Consider the following 15,322-nt stretch of genomic DNA (forward strand, 5'->3'; position numbering starts at 1 on the left):
GTCAAATAAATCTTTATGTCCTTTCAGCTTAGCTAAATGAGGCACAGGTGTTGTGGTGAAAAGCTGGAGCAAAGGGAAGCTGCAGAAGGAGCAGCGGGTGATGTGGTGGAGGACTGTGAGGAAAGAAGGGGAGATGCACTGGTGCAGAGAAAAGTGGGAAAAGGCAGGGGAAGGAGAGAGGACACCAATGAGGGACAAAAAAGAGTCAATCAGACAGCATCAAGGAAAAAATGAGGAGACTGAGCAAGACCAGCAGGGTGAAGAGGAGGAAAAAGGAGGGAGGAGGTGATGAAGCAGCAGAGGAAAGCGGTGAAAAAAAATGAAGAGGAACCTGACAGAGAGAGAGAGAGAGATAAAGAGCTGAACCATTGGAAGAGTCTTACTGCAAGTTTGACTGGGGGGGGGGGGGGGGTGTCATCTTATTATGAGTTGAGGAATCTAAAAACAGGAAAGAGGGAGTGAGTCTGACAGTGAAAGTCTGCAGAGCTTGTTAATGAGCTGATGTGATGATGATGATGTGTGTGTGTGTGTGTGTGTGTGTGTGTGTGTGTGTGTGTGTGTGTGTGTGTGTGTGTGTGTGTTTGTGTGTGTGTTTGCGCACATGTGAGAAGAGATCATAGTCCATGTGATGATGAAAATATGGGAGGCCTTGCTGGAGTTTCCCACTGGAAGAAAAAAATACTGAGAACAGTTATAAAACGCTGGAACTATGATATGTGCACAGACTGACTTCAGATCAGGGAAAGCAGTTTAATCAGGGCTCCATGGTGTAGATCCTACTCTTCAGAATCTGATCCTGGCCAGCAGCTGCACTGTTCTGAGGATCTTGGACCACACTGCACTGCATGGCTGTGAGTTCTGTAGCCCCATGTTGGATGGGCAGCTTTTCTCCCATGGTGAAGTGTTAGAGGTTTGTTTAAAGGGACCTCCATTTAATGGTCGGTCTGGTGATACCTTTCCCAGCAAAAAGCCTCTGTCTCTCATGTAACCAACAAGAAGCTTAAAGAACAGCCATTAAACCTCCTGTAATAAACTGAAGATAATGGAGGCCTACAGGACACTTACACATATAATTCTCTTAGCCTCTAGGGTTCTGCGTGAAACCAAGCAGACACATACCAAGCAATGCAGAGAATTCCCCCACCCATAGTTCTTTCAAAGATAAGAAGGCTTCTGTGAAAAACTTCCTGGGCTGATGCATTCTGCATCAGTGAGTCTGATCTTCAGGAATCTGGTCCCAGGAGCTATTAGAAAAACTTCCTTCTATAATGACACATGACCTTTGGCTGGTCAGCAGTTCAGTGGGGTTTTTTTTGTTTGTTTGTTTGTTTTTCTTTCTTCTTGTGTAGCCTGCTTTACTGACACCATCACAAAAGCAATTTTATAGTGGCCTGCCACGTTATTTTTTAAGCCTATTTAAATGATAATTTGTCTTAGGTTATCCTTCTTGTATGGATATACAGTATTTTTCTCTGACAGTTTCATTTGGTCAAGTGAGAAATGTTGACGTGTGTGAGATCAAACAGAGCAGTTCTGGATTGGTGGCTTTGTGTCTACAGAATACCGTAGTATGCTATGGAATAGCTCTATTGTTCCCTCCATTGATAGATTTGTTTCTGTTTCTGTAAGTAGTATCAGATAACATCAGTGTGCTACATTTTTGGCAGTGAAGCCACATCCTCTGCTCACCCCAGGACCAAATGCCAGACTTGAGGTGAGCTTTTGTTGGGTTAATATGGCTACCTGTTCCCACTGGGGAGAATTTGTTTCCATTTGTTTGTTTTTTTGCCCTTCCCAGTTTGCCTCGTTATCAAGATAAGTGACAAATTAGCTCAGCAGCAGCTGTATTGTGAGACCCAGTGAGAGGACTCTGATTGAGTGAAAGCAAACTTACAGCAGAGTTATAACAAGTGGTACTGCTCACTTCCTTTGCACAGATTCTGGGAAGACTTGAATGGATTAAGTATGTGGTATCAGCAAAATGGAGTGGGAGCAGTAATCTATGAGAAAGAGGATACAGGTTAGTGGGTGGGAGTCCCTAAATGTTGCTTATGTAATCAGGATTAACTAAATGTGCCAAGACGTTTTTGCTTATTTGCATGAGAGACAGAGAGTTATAAAATCTTAAGTTTTGCAACTGGATCAGAAATTATCAGTAAGTGTCAGATTGTCTCACACTGGTGTTTAAAGTCTCAACTGGATTTTTAAGATGAATATTTTGATTGGACAGAAGTAAGCCAAAGAATTTGATTAAATATTTGAGACACAGGTGCTGATTGATGTGGTCCTGACTGGATTGGTTGCTGTTTGTTATGCAGGACAATTAGACCAGCAAATGAATGTACACGGACAGGCAGCCTGTGTAACCAGTGCATGGTCAGCTTGACAGATTTTTGGTTTGTTTTTGAGCAGGCGGCTGATGAAATGAGAAGGAGGGTGAATAGGAATATGGAGTGAGAGAGAGGCAGATGGGGAGACAGCATATGCTGTATCCAGGGGGAGACAGCAAGCAGGCTGAGATGATACAGGCTGAAAAGCTCGGATCAAAACTGCGACTGACAGCGAAAGAGGAAACCTGAACAAAACAAAACAAGGCTCTCCACAGTCAGACCTCTTTTTTTGCCAAGCATTCCTTTCAACAGCTTTTCTGCAGCAGTGCACAAACATATTAGCTGGACTATGTCAGGCGTGTTGTGGATCCCTGCGCAGTAGCCATTATCCCGCCCTCGCTCACTCTCTCTCCTGGCATGCCCTGCTCACTCGGCATGGCGATGAGCACTCTTGTTGCCAGATGTGGCTGAAAATGCACAGCTGTTGATCCGATGCGCAGCTGCCTCTTTTCTAGCTGTCGCCTTGGTGACCACAACTTTTCTCTGCACAACTAATGTTCCTGGAAAACAAGGTGCATGACTGAGATTGCAGTCCTTCTGTCTCTCTCTCTCTCTCTCTCTCTCTCTCTCTCTCTCTCTCTCTCTCTTTTTTACCTCTTCCTCTTACTTCCATTTTCTCTCCCTCTCTCATACTCTCCCTTCTCTCCCCCTTTCTCCTGTTCCCTCACCTCATCTCTCTTGCTCTTTATCTCCCTTTCTTCCATTCTGTCACCGTCTCTCTCACCCTCTTTCTCTCTGTCTCACACACTCCCTTCTCTCCCTCTTTTTTCCCCATTCTCTCTGTTTCCCTTTTTCTTTCATGCTATCCCCTCCCTCTCAGTGTGTCAGAAAGCTTGCTTGCCTTTGATCAAGTCTCTCTTTTTTTTTTGGAAGTATTGTTTTTATAACAAAGGAAGGCCATCTACTCCTGGCACGGCAGACTTGTGCATTGTATGAGCTGGAGCTGCTTACAGGCTAAATCAAGTTTGTTAGAGTAATTAGGTCTTGTTCAATGAAGCGGTTTTTATGTAGCGTGAAAGTTACAGTGCTGAATGGCCCATAGCTCCCTGGGAGCTTGTATTGAGAATGAGTAATTGCAGTGATCAGTCTGTCACCTCTTAGCACCAAGCTTAGTCAGTTCAAACTAATAAGATAAACTGTTCCAAGAACAACTCCTAGGTGATGTTCCCAAGCAACTTGGATTATTTTGGCTTTTAAACACATTTTTGAAATCTTAAAGGCTGGCTTCGCGGGAAAACCTATTCACACCAATGATTTGTGTCCCAGGTCAGTCATTGAATTAGGTGTGGTGTGCCCCAGACAGCCATTTGACCTTCAATGCAAAACAATAGTTGAAAACAGTCCATTTACTCCCATTGAGTCTAAGTGGTGCGTGTTATGCTTAGAACACTCGAGAATAACATGCCACTTCAACAGCTTTGTCTTTTGGTGATAACAGCATCTCAGCCAATCATTTAAACCATTAGTGATTTTGCAATACTTAAGCAAATGTATGCACAGCACTTAGCCATGGAGCACTTTTATTTAAAGCACAAACATGACCTACATGGTTATAGAATTTCCTGACATAAAAGCATACTTAATACATAGTATAGCTCAGTTTAAGCACATTTCATTTCTGTCACAATAGGTCAGTTACTCGAGTGTTTTGTCCCTTTATGATTGTCTTTGTGCTTTGTTAAGTAGGAACAGGTTGCCAACATCATTTAGTTGCTTGATTGCTTCAGGAACTGCAGGAACTGTTGAGGTTCTCATTACTTGCTTTGCATGTCCAGTTAGTTTGAGTTTGTTAATGTAATAAAGCCATTATACATATAGCAAGGTATTGTTTTTGAGTACCAAAATCATGGCTTCTGTTTATGGGATCGGTTGAAGAACAGCCTTCACAATTTACCTAAGAAGAACAAAAGTCAGCTGGGCCTTGACTCTAGAGACCCATCTAGTCGACTCCATTTTTGATCTGCCCATATGGGCTCTGTGGCCACAGATCAACCAATAGAATTGGCCTTTAATTAGTCACGAGTGTGATTGGCAGCCAAAATCGGCCAGTTGGGCCATCTCTTTAAACACACAGTCCTTTTGGCAACCAGCGTGAGAGGAACTTGTATCTGCCAAAGATAAACCTGATGTGACATAAATAGTTTTCTGCTTATCTTCACTACTATTACATTTAGATTTTTTCCTCTAACCCAGGTTGCTGGATATATCCTCGAAATCCCTGGATCAGCTGGGGATGTAGAGATTGAGAAATCCGAGTGAGATTGAGATGGGGGAACTGGCTTTCAGTTCAGAGCAGCAAACCAGAGATTTGGCTCTTATAATCAGTGCGTGGTTCTCAGTGGGGAGAAAAAATATGTCAGGCTACCTAATGTAGAGCTGCAAATGCTAGAGTCACATGTGGGTACGTTGTATGTATACTGTGTGTGTGTCTGTGTGTGTGTGTATGTGCATGTGGATAATAATACCACAAACACTCAAAGTGGAAACACTCAGCTCATGGAACACTTAACTCTCTGCCAGGTTTCGCCAAGTTCAGTTTCTAATACTACATCACATACCACATCACAATCAAACAAACAAAAGCATGGATGTAGGATAAAGATCTAACACTAATCAGCATCCATGAGGCACTAAGCCTAGGCCATGTTCAACCTGTAAATATAGGCTATAGGAGGATCCTCTTAGTGAGAAGTGGACCACGCAGAGGTGAGCCATCATGCTCTGCCCCTCTCTCTGACCATGAGAGGACACTGAAGTAAAGCTTGAGGAACTGTGGCAGCATTCATGGCAAACGTAAACAGCACAGGGCACAGTTCCCCACAGAGTTCCCCCACTGTTCCTCATGAGCAGCTAATACAAGAGAGAATAGATTCCCACGAGGGACCTGTGTATGCAAAGTCCTTCCAATAAAAGTGTTGCCTGGTGAAATGCTGTAGAGATACCATTCATGTGGGTGATGACATGACTCTGGGGGTTCCCAATGTAGCCGTGTGGGCAGTCCATAATCACAGCACTGGGCAGTGTGAGCAGCTTCATGCCTGCGTCCTCCCCCCTCACCTGGACACATTCTCCTGACTGCTGCTGCTCCCAGTTCAGCTGTTGGAGCTGTTCAATTTAAAATCTGTACCCAGGCCATAATACAACTCACCCCTGTACAGTTTTGGTAAATGCCATGAATGAGACAATTGATAGCACAGGTCCAGAGGGATGGGTGTGGAAGTTGTGTTTGGGGGATGGAGAGTGTGTGTGGATGTGTGGGTGTGAAGAGAAACTATCCTAAAAACTAAGTAAATGATTTCTAAGACATCCCTGGAATTACACAAGTTGATACCTTCACACTCTTGGCCTTTTAGACCCCTCAGATTTTCTGTGAGTGCCTCATTCACACTCATACACACAGATATGCACACGCTTGCTCTTAGAAGTATCCCTAACTGTCCATTTTTTGTCATGATGAGTTATTTATTGTGCAGTGCTTCCAGTAATACAATTAACCTCTTATTCAGCTAGAAAACTCCTCCTAAGACATTACTAGTCCTGACCATATGAGCTTTTCTGTCCCTCCCTGTCTTTCTGTCTTCTTTTTTCTTCTGTTTCTGTCTCTGCCTCCTCCTGAAACAAATGACTAATAAGAGTCCAGTCATTCCTGGAGAGCACAGCAAACTCCAAGGCACTCTGGGAAATTATTTATTTTTCTAAGGGCTATTGCGAGATGTAGGCCTGTCTTACGGAATTCACAGCTTGCATGCCATAATTATGGTGGCAGTGGCTTCCCTTTGTGGCTGTGACGTGTGGTAATGGGGAAAATCGAAGGTTTCACTTCTGTTGTAGTGAGGATACAGCAATCCAAACAAACACACATATGCGTGCACACAGACATGTCCACCTACACATACAGAGAGAGAGCCTTAGAAACATGGAGACAGTGACAAAAGCGATGCACCTTGCTTTCTTGTTGCCATGTTTGACTGCTTGTTTACTAGCTGCTGAAGTAATTGTGGTCAACAGAACCCTGTTAGTGTGTTGCTAGCTAACAGCTTCACTTAGCCGAAATCAATTCTAACAGAGTGATCAAACCCATACTACCCTAATGAGAAGTGAAAACTGGTGAAGTTAATACACCTTAACTACCAGCCTCTCTTTCTCTTTCTCTCTCTCTCTCTCTCTCATCTCCAGTTATCTCTCTGTCTTTCTGTCTCTCACTCACCCACTCTTTCTTTCTCTATCATCCTAGGCTTCTCTCTCTCTCTCTTTCCCTCTCTCTCTCTCTCTCTCTCTCTCTCTCTCTCTCTCTCTCTCTCTCTCTCTCTCTCTCTCCATTTCATCCTGGGCTCCTTCCTCTGCCTTGCTCTCTCCATGTGCACACTGCTGGTGTAAATGTGCATCCCTAGGACAGGATACTGCTTCTAATGGCACTGAAATGAATATTGCAGCCCCATCGCTGGGTAGCCTGGGGCCCCTAGCAACAGGGCATGATGGTGGCTGAATAATGGAGGAAGTGCACACACATGCACTGACCTACCTCTGGTAGCAGCTCCTCTCTCTCTCCCTTTCAATCTATCCTTCCACTCTCAGAAATGTCAAAAGTTTTGATTCATTCTGCAAATTCCTGAATGACACGTAACAAGGACATTGTACAGTAGTCAGTGGTCTAACCTTGGCTAGAATATCTTTGTTTCTGGAATGTTCTTTAATGCTTGTGGTCATATTTCTGTTCCCTTCTCAGCCCTGCGTTTCTCTCTGTCGGTTTCTCTGGCTCTCGCACTTCTTTCTCTCATCCCCGTTTCCCAGCATGCTCTCATGCTAGGTTCTGCGCTGGGTTTGTTCCCTCTCACCTGTTCACCGCTGACAGGCTGCTCTTTGCCCCCTCCTGCTCTCGCCCTCTCTCTCTTGCCTTGTTTCTCTCTCTCTCTCACTGTCTTGCTCACTCACCCTCTCTGTCACCCCTTACCACCCTGTGTTCATTAGCCTGCCTCCCCTTCTTTCCTCTCCTTTCATCTCTGCCTTCTCTCTCACACACAAACACACACTCTCCACTTGTTGCATGTATATGTGTGTTGTGTTTGTGTATGTGTGCATAAAGTAATGTATTACAACATGTTAGAAATGTTAATAATTAACAGTTTGATTCATGTCAGTAAATATTTTTCTAATTAAACTTGAATTGCTTTTTTAGAATATTGATTTTGGAATACCAGATTTGTAGACCTTCCATCGCAATAGCTGGGGGCAACTTGTGGGTTTGGATGAATAAATTTGGGGTTTTCATTGTAAACCAGGATAGAACAATAATTTCATGAACAAAAATAGGTTCACAGGCTGGGTAAAATCACTATAAAAAGATCCCTGTTGAACAGATTCTCAGTAAAGTGTTAAGTGTCTCACTGCCATGAAGTAGCAGTGCACAAATTGCCCTTAACTGGTGGTTTCATTCTGCATGGAGTTGGGGTTATTGGAAAAGGTTGTTGACCAGTGAGGCTGAAGATCATCTGACATGTGAATTGGTCTCTGTATTGGATCTGATGGACATGCACATGTATCTGTAGTGGACCTGATGGACATTGTAACTTGTGGACACACGCACTATACACACCGTATACATACATAGATACACATACACAAATCCAGTCAGGGGTTTTCTATTGTTTTTTATTGTCTCCATTCTACCAGGACCACACAAAGAGTCAGATAAATGACAACACTGGAAGAACAAGGAAGAATAGAGAGACAGAGGGAGAGGGTGAGGGGATAGAGAGGAGGAAGGTGAGAGAGAGGGAGAGAGAGTGGGGGAGAGGGGAAGATGGAAAGGTCTGTGTTATTGTGTGTTGAGGGGAGTACTAGTGGAGTCCAGAGATGGCCCAGGAGATAAAGGCAAACAGATGAAAGGATGGAAAGCTGAGAAACTCGCAAGATGAAAGAGTGAAAAGTGGAATGAAGGACAGAGATAGGCTGGAGGAGGACTGGCAGAGATTAAAGTGAGGCAGAGAAGAATGTGGAGGGGGCCACACCATAACCTTGAGAGAGGGGGCACCAGCAGGGGAGGAGGTGCATAAAAAGACAAATGCAAACTGAAACAAAGGGACATGGAGAGAAGTAGGAAGAAAACAGAGAGGATCTTGCTGTCTGGCTGGTGGGTAGCAGACTGACAGGCATGAATTCAGACTCTGTGTGTGAGTGTAAATGCACATGCATGTACGTGCTGATCCTCAGCCTTGCATCCTGATCAGGGCCTGCGCACTCCACGTGTGTGAGAGATATGTGTGTGTGTGTGAGAGATGGAGGGACAAAGAGGGGGCTTGACTGAGAGAGGAAGATTATTGGGTAGTGAGAGACAGCAGGGAGTTGGAGCAAAGAAATGGGAGGTGAGTCAGAGGGAGGAATAATGCAGTATTAGGATGGGAATGTGTGATATCCAGAGTGGGAGAGGGAAACCTCTGTGTGGGCGTGGGAGAACCGAGGCTGCCATGGAAGAAATGATAAGACAAATGGAGCAAAGATGGAGCAATGGTGGAGAGAAACTGGGGTAGAGGGTCAGGGGAACCACACGAACTGGTATAATCCAGTGCTCTGGCTGTTTGGCCTCAGGTGTGTGTGTGTGTGTGTGTGTGTGTGAGAATTGGCAGCATAGACTGAAAGTCTTTTTAATATGGCAGCGGTATCTTCACTGCAGCAGCAGGAAACATTGGGGTCATGAAGCATGCATGTGCGTTGCATAGAGATTATGAGCTCTGTTGGTTTCTTCTTCTCTCATGCCTTTTGCCTCCTTACCTCACCATGAACTCTCCCCCTCTCTTACAACTGACACTGAAAAGGAGCCAGGCTCACTTGAATGTAGTGGTGCTCTGCCTTAAATACTTCACCTTTTGTTTTTCAGTTTCATTTGACAATTTTTTTTTTATGCACAGTGGAGGTAGGACTATTGGTAATTATGGGGTTACTGCTCCAGACTTCTCATTGGTCATGGCAGTGAGGTGCGAGGAAATCATAGCCTGTCACTGTTTTAACGAAGCGTGTTCTAAATCCATACTTGCCATCCCTGCCCTGAGCAAGTCTCAGCAGTACCTTATAAATCGGTGAACTGAACACAGTCCACAATGGGAGCAACACATGCCCCCATGAAATTCTGTGTGCACAAGGAGCTTGCACCCATGATGAGGCAGATGCAATCGTTGTGCTACTTTTTTTGCCACTCGCTATAGTTGCGTGCAATGCAAAATGAGAATCCTACAAGCTTTCACACATATGTGGAACAAGTTCAAGGATAAACAGCAAATGAAATCCTCCACCAGAGTAATAACGCAGAAGAAGGTCGCAATGACATGCTAACACTCCCTTTACACTCGCTGGTTGTGGCTCATGGGATGGCATGCATCGAGGTCAGCTGCAGCTCACACAGAAACAGTGAAAGACAGATAAGGGAAATCTGCAGAGATAAATGAGACTTTATCTGCAGTTATGAAGAAATGTCATCATTTGTTAATAGTCAAATATTTAGTCATATTTTAAGTCATAATAATAAATAACTTGTTTAAACAGTCAAGGTCATTGATAGGATAGAAGCCTATAGGATATTTGTCTTTTACAAGTGGAAATGTTAAATGTTCAAATCAGTTCAAATCAAGTTTGGGTTTGACCCACATGTAGAAATTTTTTTTTTTTCGATTTTCTGCTGTTTACAAGTGGAGTCTGTTGCAAAATCAACATTTGGCATAAATATAAATGCGAAACGGACATGGGCCGCTTTGTCTTCATAATACATTAGTCACGAGGACCACAATACATGCCGCAAATGAACCATACTGAGACCATCTTGGGAGGTGGTCTGAGTTTGGGTCATCTTGGGGTCCATTTAGAGGGGTCTGTGTGTGTTTGACATGTTCACGTATGCAAAACAAACCATGACTCAGCGGTTGGAGACCACTTAAAATGCTGAAATGAACCAAGTGTGAAAATGCCCATAGTAAAAGAAATAAGCATTATGCTCAAACAAACAACAACAACAAACATTATTAAATTTAAATTAAAAGCTGGGATATCTACAACAATTCTGTGGACTGTTGAGACAAAAGTTGACCTTTTTGGTAAATTAGATTAGATAACCATATTATCACATAGGGAATTTTGCCTTGGATACCAACAGTTCAACTGCTGCAAAAGCAATCAATGCATCTTATCCAATTAATTCCTACATTTCTCAGCAATCACCATTCCCTCACTTTATATATCTCACTTAAGCATTGAATTGACAGTGGAATGAATGAGTTCTTGTATTGATACATTTTACAGTACTGCTTTGCTTTGGTCTGTACAGCTTGCAGTCATTGAGGGACCAGTGAGTTCCAACATAAAAAAATTCTACAGCAGAATGTCAGAACAGCTGTCTGTGTTCAAACTTGAAGGAAGCTGTGTTACACAGTAAGACACCAACCCAAAACACAGAAGTAAATTACTACCAGAATCGCTCCCATCCACACAAAAATACTACGTTTTGCTGGACTGCTCTACAGTAAGAGAAATCATTTGGCTAAGGACATTTCTAATAAAGAAGACTCTAGATGTTTTCTCCAACAGTGACATTGATTGATTTTTTTCAACAGAGATGTAGAACTGTAAAATGTTAAAATGTGCATTCATTAAAAGAGAATATCTTGGTTTATTACTTTGACTTGAAGTTACTTTTGACTTAAAGATTAAGATCACTTATCAAGAGTCATCCATACAAAAATCCAAATAAGTCCTGCGACTGAAGTTGTAGAGTCTTTGAGTCCTTGGAAATGTCTAATGAGGAATCCTGTGTATATGTTAAATTTCTTGCAATTAGAAAATCTGCATATGTGTTAAACACCTTTTAGTCTTTTAGTTATGGCAGCATAACTAAAAGGATAAAGTCACCACAAGGAACCACAAGCATGAGGGCACCCTGGAACATCAGCATGCCAACGCTCTCTGTCAACAAACTTGAGAGACAACAAAGAGGTGAAGTGATAGCATCATAACATCCCAGTTTACCATAACTCTCAATGCCCATGGACCCCGAGAGCTACACCTTTACCTAAGATAGGAAGTAGTTAATAAAATGCCTGACTGTACAGATAGGTTTTCAGCCAAGCCTTAAATATTGTGACTGTGTCTGAGTCTTGAACATTTATAGGAAGGTTATTCCATGGTGTGGGAGCTTTATAGGACAAGGCTCTGCCCCCTGCAATAGATTTTCTTATTCTTGGTACTAGTAAAGAGCCTGCACCTTTTGATCTAAGCAGATGTGGTGGGTTGTAATGCGCTAGGAGTTCTCTAAGGTACTGTGGGGCAAACCATTCAGTGCTTTATAGGTCATTAGAAGTATTTTAAAGTCAATATGAAATTTTACTGGGAGTCAATGCAAAGTAGCTAAGATAGGAGTGATGTGATCAAATTTTCTAGTTCTAGTAAGAAATATGGCTGCTGCATTTTGCCATCATTTGCTTTTATTACTTTATACTATTATAAGACCATAAGAACACCATAAGAGAAATCTTACGAAGTATATAATCACACCTCATAGATTGTATATAAGGTTGTATTGCTAGAATGCATATAATAGGCTTTCTGGAATGGTATTTATCAGGTTATGTACATGAAAATAAATATTTACGTGATGGGACTTTGGGAAGGATTACTTGTACACCTGTGCTGTGCTGTCTTTCCTGTTGTTAGCCATGTTTCTAGTCTATTTTGCATCATGGGGCATTTCCTATATCCTACCATGCTAAATTGTAACCGAAGCAGAGCTTTAGATATTGCACAGCCGTCACTTACAGCACTGTGTCAAGCAGTGAAAAAGACTTTATGGCTGCACACACCTTTTGAAGCGCAAAAATCTGTGGCTACCTTTACATGATACCATATGAGTAGCAATTGATTTTTTTCAAAGCATCAGTCCCCTGATGTCTAGTTCTAGTAGATAATAAAAGCCTCTTTGTCAAGCATGCTCTGTCATGCTAGGAGACCCAGGGCCTTAACTTTGGGCTTAAACAGACGCTGGAGCATTCAGACGCTGTTGTTCAAGTGCCTGTGCTGTTTTTTGCTTTTAATGACTGTGTTTTATTCCAAGCCTTCAGGTCATAGCACCGGCATGCCTGCCCTCTTTTGGTGTCTGTAAGTAAAATGGATCTGTGGTGCGCAGACATGCTGACTGTCAGGGGAATGGCAGGCATGCCAGCGGAGCTTAATCTGTGCAAATACCAGAATGGTGGGATATCAGTACACTCTCAACTGAGATGTCTGTTTGCATGTGCGTGTGTTTGTGTGTGTGTGTGTGTGTGTGTGTGTGCACATGATGTGTATCTCTTGTGCCTCTACTGTTCTGTTCCATCATGAACGCTTGTGTCACAGTAGGGTCTCACAATGCCCACTGATTAAATCCAGTGGCTGGAAACAGCAGGTGAATTTAATAGTCTGTAATGCTTGATGGCGAGGGGAAGGCCAATGCAGAGGGGTGGCTGGTGGGAGAGTGGCACGCAAGGGGTGCATGGAATTTAAAAAAAGTACAGAGGGTGTGAGCTTGGAGTGAAGGAGTAGAACAGGGAATGAAACCAAGCAAGGAAGAGGAGTGCATAGATATGCCACATCATCCCTCATCTTCCTCCATGGATCCACTCTGAAAGGCCGTTCTGCTCATTCAAGGGGATCTTCTGCCTCGCTGCCTGCATCACATTCTGAGCATGACCCTCACATTATAAGCACTGAATAACACACACAGTCAAGCAGTTATTCATATTAGTGCCTTAAACTCACTTTCTCTCTATCTCTCTCCATCTCCTGGTCTTGCTGTCCTTTTTCACTTTTATCAGTGTGTTACTGTTATGCAATATAGTTTAAAATAGTTTTTAATATGCACCTCAGATGTTTGACAAATTGAATATTTTGAACTGTGAAAATGGAATTTCGTGCCTCAGCTGCAGGTGTGTGAGTGACTGAGATGGGACAAAAAAAAACCTGTGAAAGGGTCAAAATTAGTGGGTGACCAATATGTGTTTTTCAAAAGTCAATGCTGATATAGATTCTTTGTAGAATATAGGGCACATGCCACTTTAAAAATCAGGATAGCCTAATTCTGAAATTATGAAATGCTACAGATAAATATAGATGAACTGCTGCTAAAATTGTAAGGGAACAAATAAAGGCATATATCATTAAATATTTGTAAAACATTTATAAGTATCACTACTTCATAGAGCTTTGCCACAGGGCTAAATGAGCTTTTCACCTGAACACATTAACAATGAGGATAAATAGGCAATATTCATAATGGCATGCATAACAATATACTGACTGTGGCCAAAAATAGTATGTAGTTTGTGACCAAAATAAATTTCATTAGTTTGCCAAAGATACTCAGATGACACTATGCTGGCCTACATTCCAGTTTGTTAACATCTTCGGGGTTTAATGCCTCCTACAATGAAGCATGGCCGTATACAGCTTTCCTTAAACAGAACAGGTAGATATCTCAACCGGTACCAGTGAATCTGAATATAAGTGGGAGCAGGGGAGCTCCATTTTCATCTAAATTCTGCATGAAAGTCAAGACCTTATATTCGGTAAACTTTCTTTTTTAGCTAGCTAGCATTATTGCTTGATATTCTCCTCTGGCAAATGTACCACTTTAAGGGATAATTAGTCACATGTACTGTGAACAGCATGCAGTACTAGTATTCAGTATAGTAGTGTAGACCAATGAAGCATGTGGATATACCATGCTAATTTGCATTCTTGACATAGGGTGACCTAAGCAAGATTAGCTGTACTTTATCCTAATGGATGTATCAAAAACAAACATGTAACTTATTTAGCATAAGATTTTTTTTTTAAAACAGGAACAAAGCTTCTGTGTTTTGCTTGTGTGTTAAATGCCCTGTGTTGGACTATGGCTTTGTTCAAAAGTAATTACCTATTTAATATTTCATAAAGCATTGTAAAGCCAGCTAATGCTGGATTGCATTCTTAAAGCTGAATAATACTATATTTGTAAACCAGACATAGCTAATGAAATGTATTTCTTAGCATTGCACAGCTGTTATCAATTCTACTTCAGCCACTGATGGATACATAGATGCCCCATAGATGCTGCAAATACATTACAATGTCATTAATCATATGTGTATCTTAATTGAGATTTTTTATTGCAATAGGCATCATGTTTGTGTTTTACTGGCCAATGCAGATATACCAAATTAAACAGTATTTTTGCACCTGACAATATAATCCACCATTAGTCAGAATGCATCAGTGGATACTCTAAACAAGGAACCAAGCTTTAGAATCAAACTGTAAAAAAAAAAAAGAAAAAAAAAAAGATATTTGAGAGGAATCTGATAGGACAGTCAAACATTTAAATGGGATGGAAAAAACATATTAAGAAAAAACATATTGTACATATTAAGATGGACTCTAAAGATACCATTTAAGCTAGAAACCTGTCAGAGAAAAAGCATTCAAGGAAAATACACTCATGTACCAGGGTTTATTTATTACTTTTTTCTCACTTCACCTGGAGGGATTTTCTTCCTTTTCAAAGGATAGCATACTCTTCTACTGTCCAATGTGTTCAGTGTGTACTTTCTCAAGAGTAGTTCCATTACTTGCTCTAAAATGGAAAGCATAATAGCATACCAAGACGCACCTAATGCAGCATATGGATATCATTTTACTTGCTCTTTGTTATACCTGAAGATGTTTTGTGTTTTTGCATAGATGCATAGAAACACTAAATGATGTGCACGCACTGTTTTAGGCTCGCTTGACACTCAGCAATTCATATGCATGGTTACACAAATATCACATTCATTGCACTGGCAATCTGCTGCATCATTTTATGGTAAACTTGCAATTTGCAAATGGGAGGTAATTTACAATTTAATGTAGCTGTAGAATATGTGCCAAGTTATATTTGC

At 41.8% G+C, this 15,322-nt stretch overlaps 1 protein-coding gene across 2 annotated transcripts in view; it reads left to right on the top strand.

Annotated features, from left to right (window-relative positions):
• pvrl2l (PVR cell adhesion molecule related 2 like) overlaps positions 1-15,322 on the top strand; it is an 87,321-nt gene that overhangs the window by 17,454 nt on the left and 54,545 nt on the right. The gene's annotated exons all lie outside the window — the stretch shown is intronic.

This window comes from Electrophorus electricus, chromosome 8 (assembly GCF_013358815.1).
Source record: "Electrophorus electricus isolate fEleEle1 chromosome 8, fEleEle1.pri, whole genome shotgun sequence".
Classification (NCBI taxonomy): Eukaryota; Metazoa; Chordata; class Actinopteri; order Gymnotiformes; family Gymnotidae; genus Electrophorus; species Electrophorus electricus.